General features: G+C 38.4%; 1 long non-coding RNA gene across 1 annotated transcript in view; it reads right to left on the bottom strand.

Moving 5' to 3' along the window:
* The window catches only part of LOC124103598 (uncharacterized), a 49,695-nt gene extending 45,266 nt beyond the window's left edge, over positions 1–4,429 (bottom strand). Inside the window, exon 1 of the long non-coding RNA XR_009228284.1 lies at positions 4,353–4,429. This is a non-coding gene — a long non-coding RNA (uncharacterized LOC124103598). The remainder of the gene's footprint in view (positions 1–4,352) is intronic.
* Between the last annotated feature and the right edge of the window lie 12,742 nt (positions 4,430–17,171).

Raw genomic sequence — 17,171 nt, 5'->3', positions numbered from 1 at the left:
CAGAAAAGGTATGTATGGGGCAAAAGAAACTTCCCCTCCACCTTCTAAAGGTTTAATAATTGAGTCTTTTGGAATAAACTGGCAATGGACATTCTAACAGGAGAAAAGGCACGTGAGTTCATTGCACCGTAAGCATGGGAACATCACAAAAATGAAAGTGAGTTCCCTCAAACCCAAAGAGATTAGAAGCTTATATACCCTCTTAGTAGTGGAAATAGAGGAAGAGTAAATCTTTGTTATTGTTGTTGTTGATACCAGGGATTGAACTCAAGGGCTTTTAACCACTAAGCCACATCACTAGCCTGTTTTTATTTTTTATTTTGAGACAAGGTCTCCCTAAATTGCTCAGGACCTTGCTAAATTGCTGAGGCTGGCTTTGTGCTTGCAATCCTCCTGCCTCAGCCCCCCAAGCTGCTGAGATTACAGGTATGCACCACCTGCCCAGCAAGAGTGAATTACTTTTACAGAAGATGAATTTGCCTAAGAACAGACCTTAGACTGTGATAAAACCATCTGGGTTCTGGGTGTGGTGTCAGCTCTGGTCATCTTTCCTGTGAGATAATCTTCCCTGTTTGATGACTTTATAGGGAGTGTGCTCTTGACGATTGCATTACTTCTGCAAAAATTTCTCTGGATGAGATGAGGAATCTTCCTCAAAAGCCTTCTCTGGGTACTTTGGGAAAGACAGAGTGGCAAGGAGCAGAAGGGTGTAAGAAGGTCAGAGATATCTTGATTTTGTAACTGCTTCTTTAGTTTAAAGTACTCAATATGTCAAAGTGTCTTAACTTTGTGATATCGTAATCCTAACTGGTTTATATCTCAGGGGAGAACTTTACAACACAAGAGGCAATCTCAGTTTTGCCCCACTTTCCATCATACTAGAATCCATGACCTTTAGCCAAGAACATAGTGGCCCAAATGAAAGACTTTGTAGTTCACGACGGCCATAAAATGAAATTCTGTCTAATGAAATGTAGAAATAATGTGTGTGACTTCCAGAATATATCACATGTAAAGGGAAGAGCACGCTCTCCTTCCCTCTTTCTTATCCTGCCTGCCAAATGTCTAGGTGCCTGAAAGTCATCTGGGGTGACTTCCACAAGGAGTGAGACTGAGAAGCAGACAGACAAAAAGGCAACCTGGAGCCACATACTAGGCTCATCCATCTTATACCTGAACATTACTTAAGACAGAACACGGTTTCTATTTTCCTACTTTACATTACATTGTATTTTGGGTTTCTGTTCCAGTTCTCAAACATAAGTTCCAGCTTAAAAAAAAAAAAAAAAAAAAAAAAAAAGCCCAGATTTTGGAATTCTCAAACAACCTGGATTACAAGTTTAGGGTAAAAGAAGTATCTCTTATGGCAGCACTATATTTTCTTCCAGATCTGTCTGTAAATTGGGTGTCTCTTAAGTGGGTTCTTCTCTTCCTTAGAGCTTTACTAAAAGCAGCAAGAGGGTCCAGCAAATGCCAACGTCCTATATCAGAAAGTCAGTAGATTTCTTTCTTAGAGGCTACAAAAATGATAAGCCCCATTCAATACAGATCACCTGCCTATACCGGTCTGTAATGTCTATCTTCACTATCCCACCTCCTCTTTTAAGTAAATTAGCATTTAATATTTTGTTACTTAAAACATCCCTCCACAAATTCCTCCTACCAGTTCTGATACCATATCCTATTTCAATTAGGAATTACATTTGGCTGTGCAAAATAACTGAAAGTTAATGGTTTGAACAGTGTGTGTGTGTGTGTGTGTGTGAGAGAGAGAGAGAGAGAGAGAGAGAGAGAGAGAGAAAGAGCGAGAGAGAGAAAGAGCATGCTCAAGGTTGTTGGAGCTCATATAAAGAGAGGTCTAGACCATTATTGCTAGCTCTATGGTGGTCTTCACCCTTAACTCATGGTCCACTACAAAACAGCTAGTAGGTTCCAGCTACTACAGAACATACAAAGGCTAGCTGCTTCTGTCCTATTTTTAGTAGCTTTAAGTAACTTCCTTAATACATCATTGACCAAATGTGTGTTATGTGACCATCTCTAATTGCAACGAAGTTTGGGACTGTAACTTTTGAATTTGAGCCCAGAACTACATCCACCAAATCAGGATTTTAGCAGTCAAGACATCAAAGCAGAGCGTTTTATTTTACACAGGCCATGATCCATTCTAAAATTCTGATATCCTAAGGATTTATCCCTATAGAAGATTTTTTTTGATTCTACAATCCAAAAACTACATTCCCTGTGTATTTTCTCATATGTGCATAGAGCTATTAAAGTACACTTAAATAGAATACTTTTTATCAATAAAGTTTTTCATTTGGGCATCTTTACTAAGAAAGTCTAAAAACGGTCATACATTACCCAGGTAGTATAACTTGGGAACATGTTTCAGAAATAATAATACCATGTGTAGAAGAGCCTTAGACTACCAAGGTTGGCTTTGGGGGAGGCTTCTTTCCTTTGTGAAAGCAGGGACTCTCATATGCTCAAGGAAGGATGTCACTGAAGGAAAACACACAACGTGTTTCTGAACAATCCTACTCTCATACTCAACCCAGAACACGTTTGTGAAAAATACATGAGGCTATTTCCACACACAGAGCAATTCTCCGGGGACACCAGCTAGGTATCCTGGAATTCATCAGTTCTAACACTGCTCGGAGACAGTGTCAGATCCCACAGGTTAAAGACTTAATTCTATTTGACTGTACCCAATTCTGATGCCAATTCCAAGTCCAGGCTACCTCTAATTGTTTCGTTTTGTTTGGAGATTTTGCTGTTGTTTTGTTTAGTTTCAGTGTGGGAGCTTGAACCCAGGACCCAGCACATGTTAATCAGGCACTCTATGGCTGAGTTACACCCCAACCCCAGCTATCTGTGCTTCTGACTGACCGATTACAATCACAACAACCCCCACCCCTGAATTCAATTAATTTACAATTGATTTACTAGAATGGCTCACAGAGCTTGAGAAAACGCTTATTTACATTTGTCACTTATTATAAAAGATATCATAAAGGATACAGATGAAAAAACAGATAAAGAGATAGATGGGGTGAGGCTTGGGTGAAGGAAGCTGGCTCTTGTGACCTCTCTGGGTGAGCCACTCTCCCAGCTCTCTATGTGTTTAGCAACCCAGAAACTCATCAAATATTGTTATTCAACAAGACTTTTTTGTTTTGTTTTGTTTGTTTTCAGAGCATAGTCTCTAGCTCCCTTTCCTCTTCCCATCATGGATAAAGGAGGCTAAAAGTTCCAACCCTATAATGTTGTCAGGCACTGGTCTTTCTGGTGGTCAGCCCCATCCTGAGGTTCAGGGCACCCACCCTGAGTCTCCTCATTAGCATAAACTCAGGAACTATCAAAGATGTGCATTATGAATAACAAAAGATGCTTCTAATACTCAGGAAATTCCAGGAGCTCTGCAACAGGAAATAAGGACAAAAACCAAACACAGCTCATATTACATATACCACACAGGTCAGACTGCTTTCTGAAAAAAAAGAGAGAGAGAGAGAGAGAGAGAGAGAAAGAGAGAAGGGAAGGGGAAGAGGAACTGTAAGCTAAGTGATATGGCTCAGTCAGGTTAATGAGCTAATCACACTTCCTTCTTGAAACCCTAGAAGCTGTAGAGAAGAATTTAAATAAAACATGCAGTATTTCCAGCACACTGTTGGTAACGTTCTATGGTCACTATCATCTTTCTCCTTCTGGGAATTCAATTTATCCCTATAATGCCACGGTCACGGATTGAGGAATCTTAGTGGCCATCAAGGCTCTGCCTTTGAAGCAAAGGGTCAGTGCACTAGTACAAAAGGGAATTAATCCAGTGTGCCGGCTCACCAAAGGGAGTTTAATTCATTTAGAAGGAATGGCCAGGGTTCCTATTCTAGGTTTCCATCTGGACAATCAGAAGCCTCCCTTCTCCCAAACAAGAACTTCATTAATGAATATTCAACGGAAAGTATTACTTCATTGTCAGCTCTAATTGCTAGTTTTACCTTATTAGTAGAAGCTTTTCTGTGGCTGAGCCTGACATGCGTTTGTTTGCACACTGTTATTAGTCAAGACTCAGTGAAGTCTTGTAATTAACACCTCCACATTATCTCATGCAGTGAAAGCAAAGACAAAACCAGATGACTCACTTTGTTTCAGCTTTGCTCTTGTTTTCTGATATAGAAGCACTTAAGGAGAAGTGTAAGCTCATCAGAATGCCATATGGAGCCAACAGAAGCCATAAAAGGGTTCTCAGGAAGCAGTGCATGGAAGTTCATTAAGTGAACAACACTACGGTCCACATCCTGATTTAAAACTCTACCTGCCACTAATAAATTGAGCAGGTACATTACCTGTATCATACTCAGCAACGATTCCGGGTCACTGATGAAGGATCTGTGTTCCCAAGAAGCGGAGGAGATAACGTGTTCTCTGTAAACATAATGAAGTTAATGATTCACATAACAGTTAAATAGCCTTCAGAAACCTTATCAGTGTAGAGATAAAGCAGACCAAGGCAATAACTGTATTTTAATCATTCCTACCATTGAAAACATTATGTCCTAAAGCTGGCTCCCAGCAGCCTATAATTGATATTTCTATACAGAATAGAGGTGGAGGGAGTTAGGGCAATGTCAACAGTTCATATTTCAGTTTTATACTTGTGAAGAGATCTTTCTCTAAGCGCCTCTCCTAAAAAATATTCCTGGAAAATAGCATTTGAAAAACTAACATATTCCATTATTTCCTTTACTTTATGAATTTAGCCTAGTTATCTTGTTTTTATTTTTGATGCAAAATCATCAAACTCTAACACAGAGAAATAGCATTATCTGACATTTTGATCATTAAATTAGCAATAACGTATCACAGTATAAAGATATTGATACAAAATATAAAAAAGCTTTCTTTTTACAATAATGTAAATAAGGAGGAAAAACAACCACAATTAAGAGAGAATAATAATATATAGATAATGATATGGTGAACTTTGAATTGTAAGTATTCCCAAATAATGGAAAATCTGACTATTAAATTAAAATCATTATTATACAGACTTCACCCTGGTGGAATGGTCAGATAGCAAATTTTATTTACAAATGGAAACAAGCCATAAATTTTCATGGAACTCTGTGTACATGAAACTTCCAATATTACAAAAGTACCCATTAAAAAATAACAATCAAAAATGTCTACCAGTTTCGTGGCTCCTCTAGGAAACACTGCAGTATGCTTGTGACTGAGCATGCCATCTGGAAGCCAGCTCCTCTCATGCATTTTGAAAAGCCACTCTTATATCAAAGTTATCACTTTGCAATACTGACCTATCATTTTGTGCTTACACATGGGCTAGTTCAAATGATGGAGGAACAAATCTTACCACAGAATCATGATTTGAGGAAAATATTAAATATGGCAGCTTCATGGGTGCATTCCCAACCCCAAAGTTAAATCTCTCTTAAAACCAGTAGAGATCTTGACAGGCAGGGCTTTGGCTAACTATCTGTACTTGACCTCGTCCTAAAAATACCACCATTAAGACATTTTCCCATTCATGCCACTGTGCATATTTTGGCAATAGATGGCTACTTAGCCCTACTGTTCCAGTCCTGGCCCCAAGGTTTAGGTTTCTGCATATCTATTGCACCAGAAGAGAACAGTCTGAAAATAGAAACATGGGCTGTTTTGTCACCATTGAATGGGAAGGCTAATAATAGTATTGCTTCATTGTTTGGCATGGACTCAAGGCTACTTCGGCCAAGGAGCAAGCGCATGCTGCGCAGCAGTAACCAAATCATAAAATTTCTCCAGGGAATAGTGCAGCTTTTCAGAACATGTTTTATATTCTGGGATTGCTTGGGAAGGAAATAGTTCAGAAGTCGTTTTGACGTAAGTGTGGTTTGTTTCCAATTTGCAAGGAGGGGGAGGGGCTGGAGAGACAAGCCAGGAGGTCAGTTGCAGAAGGGATGCAAAAATGTCGTTAAGGAGTTCCTGACAGGTGGTGATAGGGCTGTGGCTCTGCAGCCGGAGGCCTGGCGGGGAGTTTGTCCCTGTCAGGTTCCCAGTGCGCTCTCAGCGCGCTGCCCTTCACACTCCTATTATGTTTATTTCTGTTGAACTTAAAGAGTGACCTTTTCAAAACTGCAGTGCATTGTTGAGCCACATGCATTTTTGAGACCTAATTTCCCTGAATGCCTTCCTTGTTCCTGCAGAAGAGAAAGCTGCTGGAGAAGATAGGAAGAGGCTGAGGATAAAGAGCATTGGAATGGAAATCTTTCAGGCATTGAATTCTGCCTGCTATTAATAATTTAGAAGTGTTTTTAATGCCCTGATATGGAAGGAAGGTTTTTTGACACCAAAGGCATCTAAATATTAATTTCAGAGGAATTGGTTGTTACAAGCAGTTAACATCCATTTTGTTAGTTGACCTCCCAAGGAAGGTTAATGCACTAAAATCTGGTCATTAAGTATAGTAACAAATGTTTTTTCAGGGAGGTTATTACTATCATAAACTCTAATCCATGGTTCACAGCAGCAGCCTCTAGTGCAGTGCTCTGACTAATGAAGAATTAACTATTTCTGAGCAGTTAATAAAGATTTTTTTTTCTCCCACCAATCAACATACTCTACATGATCCTGATAATTACTAAAAGCATTAAGCCCTGGGTATGAGTGCCCACATGACAGACCAGACTTCTACTCTGAGTAAATGACAAATGGCAAACCTAATCCCATTCCGCTTAATTTTTTTTTCTAGCATGTTCACTGAAATAAGAAATAATGGAATTCCTAAGTATTAGAAAAAGATGGTCTACTGCAAAGCGTTTGCTAAATGAGTATTGATGAGGTCTTTAGTCATATTTTATTGTGAAGGAAGATTTTACGCTCTGGTTTAGATCTTATTAGAATCAAGAAGTTAATTGGCTACAAACGGGGTTTTTTTGCTTGCTTGTTTTATTTTGCTTTTCCTTTATTAAAAAGTGCACTCATCCACAAAAACACAGGAGGCAGACTTGTGTGAGAAACACTAAAATCTGCCTCCTAACAATAAGAGGGAAAAGGTACAACCTAACCTTTCTAAAAAGCCTAGGGGCAGTGTTTTGCTTTTCAATGGAAAGGTCGTCTAGAATTAATTAAAGGCACTTTCCCGCTGAGGACCAAGCATTTGGCTTTACTTTGAAGGCTCAAAGAAAGTTGCTCATACTGATTTCTTAGAGACCCACATTTAAAGCAGCACAGCCAAAGCAATGGGCCAGCCTTTAAGAGTAAGCTCCCTTTGGAATCAAAAGTCTGAACAATTAATACTGGATGGACTCAGGTCCCTCTGAAGAGATGGGTCAGCATTGACAGGGTAAAACAAGAAAGGTAAGAATCACTTCTATTCCTTAGGAAAATTCATTCTCATTCAGGATCAACCTTCACATTTTATATATACCCTTTTCCTCTTTTTTGTTTTTAACTGAAGTCAAATCCTATCTTTGGGGCTAGCTGCCCCCATACTGAACATAGAAGGAGAGAAACAAACCACACTTAAAAGAAATATATATATATTTGAAAACGTTTTCATTACATACAAAAGCTTTAAAAGGCAGTCAGATACACAGACAATAGTGCACCTTCTCAAAATATTTTCTTTTGGTGGGAGACTCCATGACTGAGAGGATTAAGTTATCTATGTACATTATGATTTCTCAGAACATTACTCATTTGTCTGGCACTTTGCTTGTTGAAGAGAACTCCCAGTTTTCCACCCATTAGTGAAGGCAGGTGACTTTGTTTTCCTGAACCTCGGTTTCCTCATATGTAAAATGATCTTGTAGTATCTATTGGTGTGTCAAAATTAGTGATCATATAAACCTGGCTTATAGAAAGGCTTAGGATATATGAATTTGTTTTACATTATGTCCATAGCTTTGTGTATTTGACATCATTTAATCATTAAGTGACTAGAATCCTAGAAAACTTTTGAGCCTAAATGGGAGTGATAGCACATTGGTCTGGCTTCTGAGCACTGGAATTTTTACTGAGTCCAGTTCATCCATCATGCCCCCAGCATTAAATAGAAAGCCTTCCCTGGTTGCCTCAGTCAGAAATAATCCTTCCAGACCTGATATTCTAGCTTGCCTTGTACATTTCTCATACCATTCTTCACACCCAGCCTCTGCTTAGAGTTATTTGTAGACAGATCTTGGATCTATGTTCACAGTACTTAGTGCAGTACCCCAAACACAAGGACTAAAAAGGGATTTGGAATTTTACTAATTCTTACAGCAGTTTTTGTGCCTAACATGGTGGGTGAGCAAATGATGAATGACTTTGGAGGTCACCTGCTCTTCCTTTAATCTTCTGTAGTGTGTCTTCTCTCCCTTTTTCCCACTCACTTCAAACCCCTCCTCACCATTTCCCCACGGTTGATCAGTTGACAGTGAAAAGGCCGGAGGCAGGTGTTTAAATGGCTGGATCTTTTCTAAGCTGGGTGTTTGCAGATCAGGGGTTTCCTGCACTTTGACAAGTGTTCTAAAGCAATATGGCAAACAGGAAGCTCCAGGTTGAGCCTCTATAAAGATGAATCGAATCACCTTTTGAAGTCACTGGTTTCCGTATATCCCTATAGCTGCATCCTTCATTGTACATAGAAATCACAGAAAACAGAGGTTAACATTCCAGGATTACTAGTGATTTGCTATGTTGACCTTTGACATGCTCTTTAACCTCTTTGGACTTCAGTGTTCTCATCAATTATAATAAGTGAACCCATTCTAATTACTGCATAGGTTGCTAGGCCCATCATGTGAGAAAAGGTGTATAAAGAACTTACACAAGAGAAAAGTAGTATATTTAAAAAATCACTACTATGACTATACCTAGATATTAAAAGAGGACAAGATTAGCTAGCATAACCTACTTTTCTTAGCAATTAACACTGAGTCAATGTATTTATAATGAGAAAAATTCGATTTGCTTAAAAACAAAATGCTATTTAAACCAAGAAGGAACCATAGAAAGAAAGTTTAATGAATTGCTATAATAGATTATGAATATTGCTCCAGTTGCTTTCATAATGCCCTGAGCTCCTGACCTTTTCAGTGAATATTCAGAACATACAGACTAAAGGACATATTGGGGATACTACCAAATCAAAATGGTTTTCCTTTGTGATTGGTGGTAGGATTTGAGGCTACTGATAGAACACCCACCCCTTCTCCTCAACATGAGCACTTGGTCATTATTTAACTGTGAGCAAATGGTCTCAGTGACTCTTAGCAAATCCTGAACATGTGTAATTTCCATTCCCACCACCAATTTCGATCAAGGCTGTTCTGAAGTGTAGCAAATGAATTTAAGTACAGGGTTGACACTGCACAGAAGACTCCCACTTTTCCTGCTCCAGAGGAAGATGAATGTAAATGCCTGAAAAAACCCAGTCGAGAGAATAATTGAAAATGGGTTCAATGTCTTCATCCTCCGAGAATACGTATGTGCATGTGCGTACTTGTAGTCACTCTTTCATAAAATGTGTATGTGTCTGTTTTGATTCTGATGCTTCCCTCTGCTGTGGGTAGGTTTCACAGAGGGGTTCCAGCTTGTAAAGGTTAACCGTGCAGAAATCAAGGCTTTGTGCATTTTTGCAAAGGTCACACTCATCAGCAGTTCCGGAAAGACTGCTGGGCAGGGCCATGGTAACCACCCTAAGGCTGAACCATGGCTCTGGGTTTCATTTCCTTAAGAACACGGCTCCAGTCCCTGGTTGTGTTACCAAGAGATAAAGAGGCTGCTCAGTCACTTGAAATTCAATTTGTACATTCCTCACATCGAGCCCACCTCTTTCCTTCATGGTGTTTGGCAGCTGCTTGCTGGCACTCTGCATTTCAAATGTCTGAGCTGCAGGAAGCTGTTTAATAAATGGGATAGGTTTTGATTAATGTAACAAGCTGAAAATAGACCATGATGTAATGCATATCTCAGCAGGAATCACAGATCAAATTGGATGGTTTCAAGGGACCATGCTGTAGCAGAGTTTTTCCCAAAGAAACGTATTTATGTTTTTAGAGCACCTTGAAGGGTCAAACTGTAAAAGGCATACATTTTGGACTTGGAAGTCTGCCCTGTGGCTCTTTGAATAGCAATTACAGGTGACCACACAAGAAGCTCTGGAGAAACCTAGAAATCTGACATTGACTTGGGTCTGACAAGGGTCATCTTTGCTTCACTAAAACCTCTGTTATTACTAAAAAAATGAAATAGAATAAAATGTCTGGCAATGTCTATAAACTCAGTTATTTAAGAAACATATTCAGTTTCAGTTAATGATCTACAAGACACATGTAGTCCTATGCATAAAGATACTGACTTCAACTTCTCCTTTCTCTGTGGATAAAATAATTGGGATTCATGTTGTTTCATTCAGGGGAGAAAGATCAGCAAAAAGAAAATAAATACCCTTGTATGCCAAGAGCCTCTTCCATTTGCTGAGGAATGTTAAAACAGAGTCTGGAATGTACTAAAAGGGAGAAATAAAGGAAATAAGTTCATTGATTCTCATTACTGTGTACTAAAGGTAGGCATTGTAAGTTACTCAAAAATCATCTTTGGTGTTCAAAATATGGTGTGTATGTGTTGGTATATGGTATACTGACAGGGAAAAGGTGGGGACAATCATTTTCTTTTGCTACAAATAGAAATTTGTTTGTAGACAAAAAAAATTATAATGATAGAGCACGTGTTTAGCATGCACCCTACTCTAGGTTCAATCCCCAACACCAAAAGACAAAAATAGAAGAGAGGAATAATTATATATGTGTATGTGAATATTTCCCTATGATACATTTTACCTTCCCACTATGAAAACTTGTGTCATGTATCATTTATGAATAGATCCACACTCTGGTTACTGTAAAGGTGTTGACTTATTACATTGCCTACCAGGAAAAGCCAAAGTTAATACTGTTGAGCACTTAAGTTAGATTATTTTTTTTTTTTCCTAGTAAGCTGGCTTGTCCAATCAAAGCACTTTTCTCATGGAATATGCAACTAATACAACCAAGATAAAAGATTCCAGGAGAATAAATTAATTTTAAGCAGAGCAAAACTCTCTCAGCCACTGACCAGAGTCTTAACCCAATCAGCCACTCAACAGGAGAGTATCAGCAATTAAGTAAAAGTAAAACCATCATCATTGTTCTCTGACAAACAGCAAAAATTACTCAAACCATACTATTGTATGTTGCATAACGCCCTCAAAAATGTATGTCTCCAGAGAGCAGAAGGAAGTGAGAATTTGCTTTTCAATGGGCACAGTTTCAGTTATACAAGATGAGTAATTCTGAAGATCTGCTGTTCATTGTGCCTGTGGTCAGTGTACTACATTGTGCACTTAAAAGCATGTTAAGAGAGCATATCTTGCATGACATCTTTTTATCACAATTTAAATCTGTAAATTGTTTCCTGGAACTTGTAAATGTGGCCTTATTTGGAAAAGAGGATCTTTGTATCTTCTTCAATTAAGTGTCTTGAGATGAGGTCATATGGGTTAAGGTGTGTCCTTATAGAGAAGAAAAGGGGAGAAGACACATGGACAAAGGAGAATTTAATGTGGAGACAGATGCAGAGACTGGAGTGATGTGTAAGGAATGCCAGTGACTGCTACAGCCCCAGGAACCCCCAGAATCTGGGAGAGAGGCAGGGAAGGGATAATCCCTCAATATTTCCAAAAGAAATCAACTCTCCCAAAGCTTGATTTTGGACTTCTGTTTTCCCAAACTATAAACAAATGCATTTCTGCTGTTTTAAATCAACCAGTTTTGTGGTAATTTGTTACAGCAGTTCTGGAAAACTAAAACACATAACCAAGAGCATTATCTTTGTGTGCAAAGAGGAGAGACCAAGCTAGTGAAAAGAATGTGAATTGATAATATGTTGTGAGGGGGATCCACAAGCATCAGCCTCTTTAAACATATATTATTTCTTGTTTTTACACTGATCACTTACAACATGTTTCTTGATTAACAGAATAAAACCAAAAGCAAAGCAATAATATAAAGGGGGAAAGGAGAAAAAGAAAATTTACCTGAGAACTCCAGCCTAGAACAAACTACAGAAGCTGAGACAAAAATGTAGCCAAGAAAAAAAGGGGAGGGGGAATTGAGGTTACAGTAATCTCAATATCTAATAAAAATTGTAAATTTTTCAATGCATTGAGTATAAAATTTATTTGAAAGGCAGTAATTCAAATCAATAAGTGAGTGTATAAATAAGTACATACACTTAGAAGTGAAATGTAGTTCTTTCCACTACATGTGTTTCTCTGAAGGGAATAAGATCATCCATGATTGGAAATACGAAAATGATGCTAGTATAATATAGAAGTTGGCTCTTGTGTGATTTTCCCCAGCACATCAATGTCTCATATCCCCAGGTAACAGGAGCTGAACACAGCAAGCCACTGAGGCGTTCTTGACATGATGCCCGTTGGCTGCACACTCTTCCTGTTGGCTCTGCTTTGTCGTGAACTTCATGTTGCTGCATATGGCTTCCTTCTTCCCCAATCTTTGTGCATTTCACCCTTATCTCTATAACTCAGCAGCCTCAGTTCTTTCTTAGATTCTCTTCTACTGAATACCCTTCACCTATTTTTTAGGATTATTTTTGAGTCCTCAGTTCTCTGATTGCAAAGTTGCATAAGTCTGAATGTGTGACCCAATCCTATTTTCCCAACAGTCCCTATTATATTTAGTACACATTTTTCAAAATATGAAGTTTTCCAAGGACACGTGCATTGCATAATAGCAAAATGTGTGCATATGGCACCACACTTTTAGACATTTTTCTTCTATACTGTAGGCAAGCAAATGGTCTCATTTTAGTATTGCTAATCCTTTCCACATCAATAATCTCTACTCTTTCTGAGTCACTAGCTACAAAAACTCTACCTCTTGCCAATCTGATTATTCAGGGACTATAATATTGGACTCCTCTTTCTGGACACCATTAGGGTTGTGGTCATCATCTGAGTACACCCACTCAAGGACTAGATCCTTACCATGCCTATAAAGTTGATCTTTACAAACTTCTCTTAAAGGTCATCAAACTGAGAAATTGAGAAGAATTAAATTCAAGATGTGAAATGAACTAAATGTGGCTAACTCTGCTTTTATCTTAGTGATCCTAGATGGTTATAGTGTTATTTTCAATACTTCACTTGCAAAACGGTAAAAGCTTTCTTCAGATATTGTTAAGGGATGAAATCACCCTGTTTTTGGGTACTCACTGACCCCTTATGGCTCCTGTACTGACCTAAGCCCCATACCAATCCATGCTAGACTGTCAACTTTGCTTTACCAGGACTGGCATGATAAATACAGAGAATTACTATCACTTTCTTTAAAGTTCACTTTAAAGAATCAGGGTTTTCACCACTATATTCATCTGATTATCTCACATTCCATGTGAAAAGCACTAAAAAAGATGTGGTCTCAAATATGGATGGGATTAAATTTCCATCAGTGTGATTAAAATAGTGATAATAAAACTATAATAGACAAGATGCTCGTGGCAGACAAGTTTATGTAAACGTAATCAGAAACTATGCCAAATCATCTGATAACTAGAATTTTGCATAAGAATTACATTCAAACTTTCATGGGAAAAAGGTGCATACATACAATGTATTTTTCGTGATTGCTCTTTGCTGCAAGCAAAATAAAATATGGCCATTTAAATGCCTGCCTGACCATATAGGCCTGAAAAAAACAATCCTCAGCCAAAACTAATCATTGTCGCAATACTCACGCTTTGTGGACTCAGTCAAAGAAATGTGTATTCAGACTTGATGGCCTTTGTGTTTATTGGGGCTTTTCCTCTCCTTTCTCCAGGTCCTGCAGAGCTGACCTTAACCTCTTTTGAAGTCTGTGATTACCCTGGGTCAGATCAGATGCATTGGAGTGAGTTGGGCAAGAAAAGAGAAGAGAGCTCATTATGTGTTCACATTTTCATACCATTTTCAGTGGATTACAATGATTACTAAAAGAGTTTTAGGGCTCCATTCACAGATTTAAAAGTTAATATTTAAGATGTCAACTTATTGCTGTAGGAACATGGACGCTAGCACCCTGAAAGGGAGTAAAAAGGTTTTCCGGCATTAAAAATAATTGTATCATTGAATTATACAAATATAATTATTTCAAAATGTACTTAATATATCCCTTTCTCCTTTTCAAGATCTGTTTATGTTCCTGAGCACATGGCCCTCTATTCTTGTGCACACTGTACTTAACATACCATGCTGCCCAGGGGTTTGAATTTTATTCATTTATTCATTAAGTTATTGAATGCCTTCTGTGTGCCAGGTTCATTATGCTAGGAACTTGAGATGGAGCAATGAGTAAGATACTTTATGCTAAGGAGACAGAACAAGTAAGAAAATGAATGAGAATTTCAGCATGCACTCAGGACTATGGAAAAAAATAAGACAAATCAATGGGATAAATAGAAAACATGAACATTTGCTTCACATATGGTGGCCATGGAAGGCCTTTCCGAGTGGGCACCATTTGGGCAGAGGCCTAAGGAAGCCAGCAATGCAGACATTCAGGTAAAAGTAACAGCAAGAACTTGACAAAAGCACTGTTATGGTTTGGGTTTTTAATGTCTCCCCCAAAGTTCACATGTTAGGCAATGCAGGGAACATTCAGAGGTAAAATTATTATGAGAACAGTAACCTAGTCTGTGAAAAATTCCATTTGATTAATAATTCAGATTAATAATTTAATAGACTACTGAGTGATAGCAATAGGCAGGTGCTGTGTGCCTGGAGGAAGTAGGTCACTGAGGGCATGACTTGGATTATATTTGTCCAAGTTCCTTTCCCTTTGCTTTCCCAGTGCCATGAGGTAAGCACTTCCTCCACCACGCCCTTCTGCCGTGATGTCTCCCTTACCTCAGAGGGCCCCATAGCCATGGAGTCAGCCAACCACAGGCTGAGACCTCTGAAACTGTAAGCCTCAAATAAACTTTTCCTTCTCTGAGATATAAGGTATTTTGGTCACAGTAATGAAAAGCTAACATAAGCACAAGTTTTATTTTGTAATTATAGGTTTCTGGGCCCTATCTACCAATATTAGAAGGAAAGGTATGATATTGTTTCAGAGTAGCAATTATATGTTTATAAATAAATAAGTGATAACAATATCATCATTATCAACGGCTAGCATCTATTGCTCTCAATACACTCCAGAAAAATATTTTAAGTGCTTTGCCTATGTTAGCAGATTTAATTCTCACAACAGCCTTATGAGGTAGATTAGGAAATTGAGGGTCAAGATGGGTAAGTAAATCGTGCAGGGTTATACAGCTGATATATTTAGCTGGCTGATCTGGAATTTGAACTCAGGTACTCTGGAAGCTACCTGCCTCCACAGTTAACCACCTCCATAGTTAGCCACTTGTTAAGATTGAATCACCTTCTGACCCCAGCACACCAAATTCATATTCTAAAGTCCCCAGGACCTCAGAATGTAATTGTATTGGAAATATGATTTTCAAAAAGAAGTAATTAAGTTAAAATAAGGTCCTTAGAGTGAGCTCTTATCAGATATGACTAGTATCCTTATAAGAAGAGGAAATTTGGAGGAAAATACACCCAGTGGGAAGACACAGGAAGATCACATCCATTATCTATCAGTCACAGAGAGAAGCCTCAGAAGAAACCAATGTTGGCAGTACCTTAATCTCAAACTTCTGACCCCCCAAACTGTGAGAAAATAAGTTTATTTAATAAGCCACCTAGTTTATAGTAGTTTGTTATGGCAGCCCTAGCAGACTAACAGTACTGACCTGCTAGGGTAGCAGAAAAGAAATGAAGAACATTGGTGTAACAGCAAATTTTATTAAAATGAAGAATGAATTGGCTTTACTCCAGGTCTCTTATATAAGTGTTTATAATTCTGCAATATACAAAAATCTAAAAAGAAAGCTCTGTTTATTCATTGTCCATGGTTTAACATCATTGCTAGAACATCATGTAAATGATACAAGAGGACTGATTTAGAATTTTAAGTCAAGTGGTGGGTATTTCCTACACAGCTGCCATTTGAACTGTTTCTCTAAATAATTATCTCATGAAGATACAGGAGAACAAAAAATGACTCACATGTTTAAATTTTCATCTTAAAGGATTGTAATGATTCTAAATCTAATCTTCTGCCCGTTACTGATTTATCCCCTTTCTACTCCAAACTCAACCATTTTGCCTGCTCTTTGACAATGGATCTGAGCCCTTTAAATATTTTCCCTTTGCCAACAGGTATGAGTAAAGCTTTGTCAGGAGAGGGTACTGGAGTTCATTGCAAAGGAAAAGGGTTTTGCATCCTAGTTCAAGTGTCCTTGCTCCTCTTGCTCCTGGCCATGGGTACTTTCTCCAGCATCTGTCAACTGCAACATGGTGGCTTCTCTAGCACCAGTGCTGACAGGTCTCCAGTGCACAGTCCATGCCACTTGCCCCGCACTCACTTCAGGAGATCTTGTACTGGAATGTTTCCAGTGAGACATCCTAATGCTTCCAGGGAGACAGCTGGCTTTGGCATCCTAGAGGGCAGATTTCCAGCAAGTTCCACTAGACATTTTTCTGTCATTTGGCAACTCATGGTTTTTCCTTCTCCGATAAGTCTAGATCTCAGCTCAGGCCTGACAATCTTCCCTGTCTTAGATGTAGTGACTATTATTATATTTATTATATCAAACAATATAATATTATATATGCTATTCCTACTTTCTTTAGAGGTCTTTTTAATTCCTACTACCCATACCTTGTTAGTACCATTTCTTCTATAATTAATAATTCTTTAATATTAATCTTTCTCTGTTCCAATGACCATGGCTTCTTTCTCCTAATTGGACCCTGATATACTACTGAATAGCCTCTCTCAAAGTTTTGTTTCATGCTTCAATTTATAAAGGCAAGAATCATTATGACATCACTATTTTTCTTTTTGAGGGCAATAAAAAGCCACTTTCCTCCCACACTTATAATTGTGAAGAATGTTAACATAGGATCACAGATTCTTTGATTAACTTTCCTATACTCTATAGCACAGTCCATGGTTCAAAGTGTTTGTGAAACTGATGTTCCCGAGGGGAGGGGAGGGGAGGGGAGGGGGGATAGTAGAGGATAGGAA

The sequence above is a fragment of the Marmota monax genome, unplaced genomic scaffold (assembly GCF_021218885.2).
Source record: "Marmota monax isolate L192 unplaced genomic scaffold, Marmota_monax_Labrador192_F-V1.1 WCK01_AAM20220418_F8-fsc00006, whole genome shotgun sequence".
In the NCBI taxonomy this organism is placed as follows: Eukaryota; Metazoa; Chordata; class Mammalia; order Rodentia; family Sciuridae; genus Marmota; species Marmota monax.
Note: the sequence above shows the minus strand (reverse complement) of the source record. Positions and strands in the feature narration are given on the sequence as shown.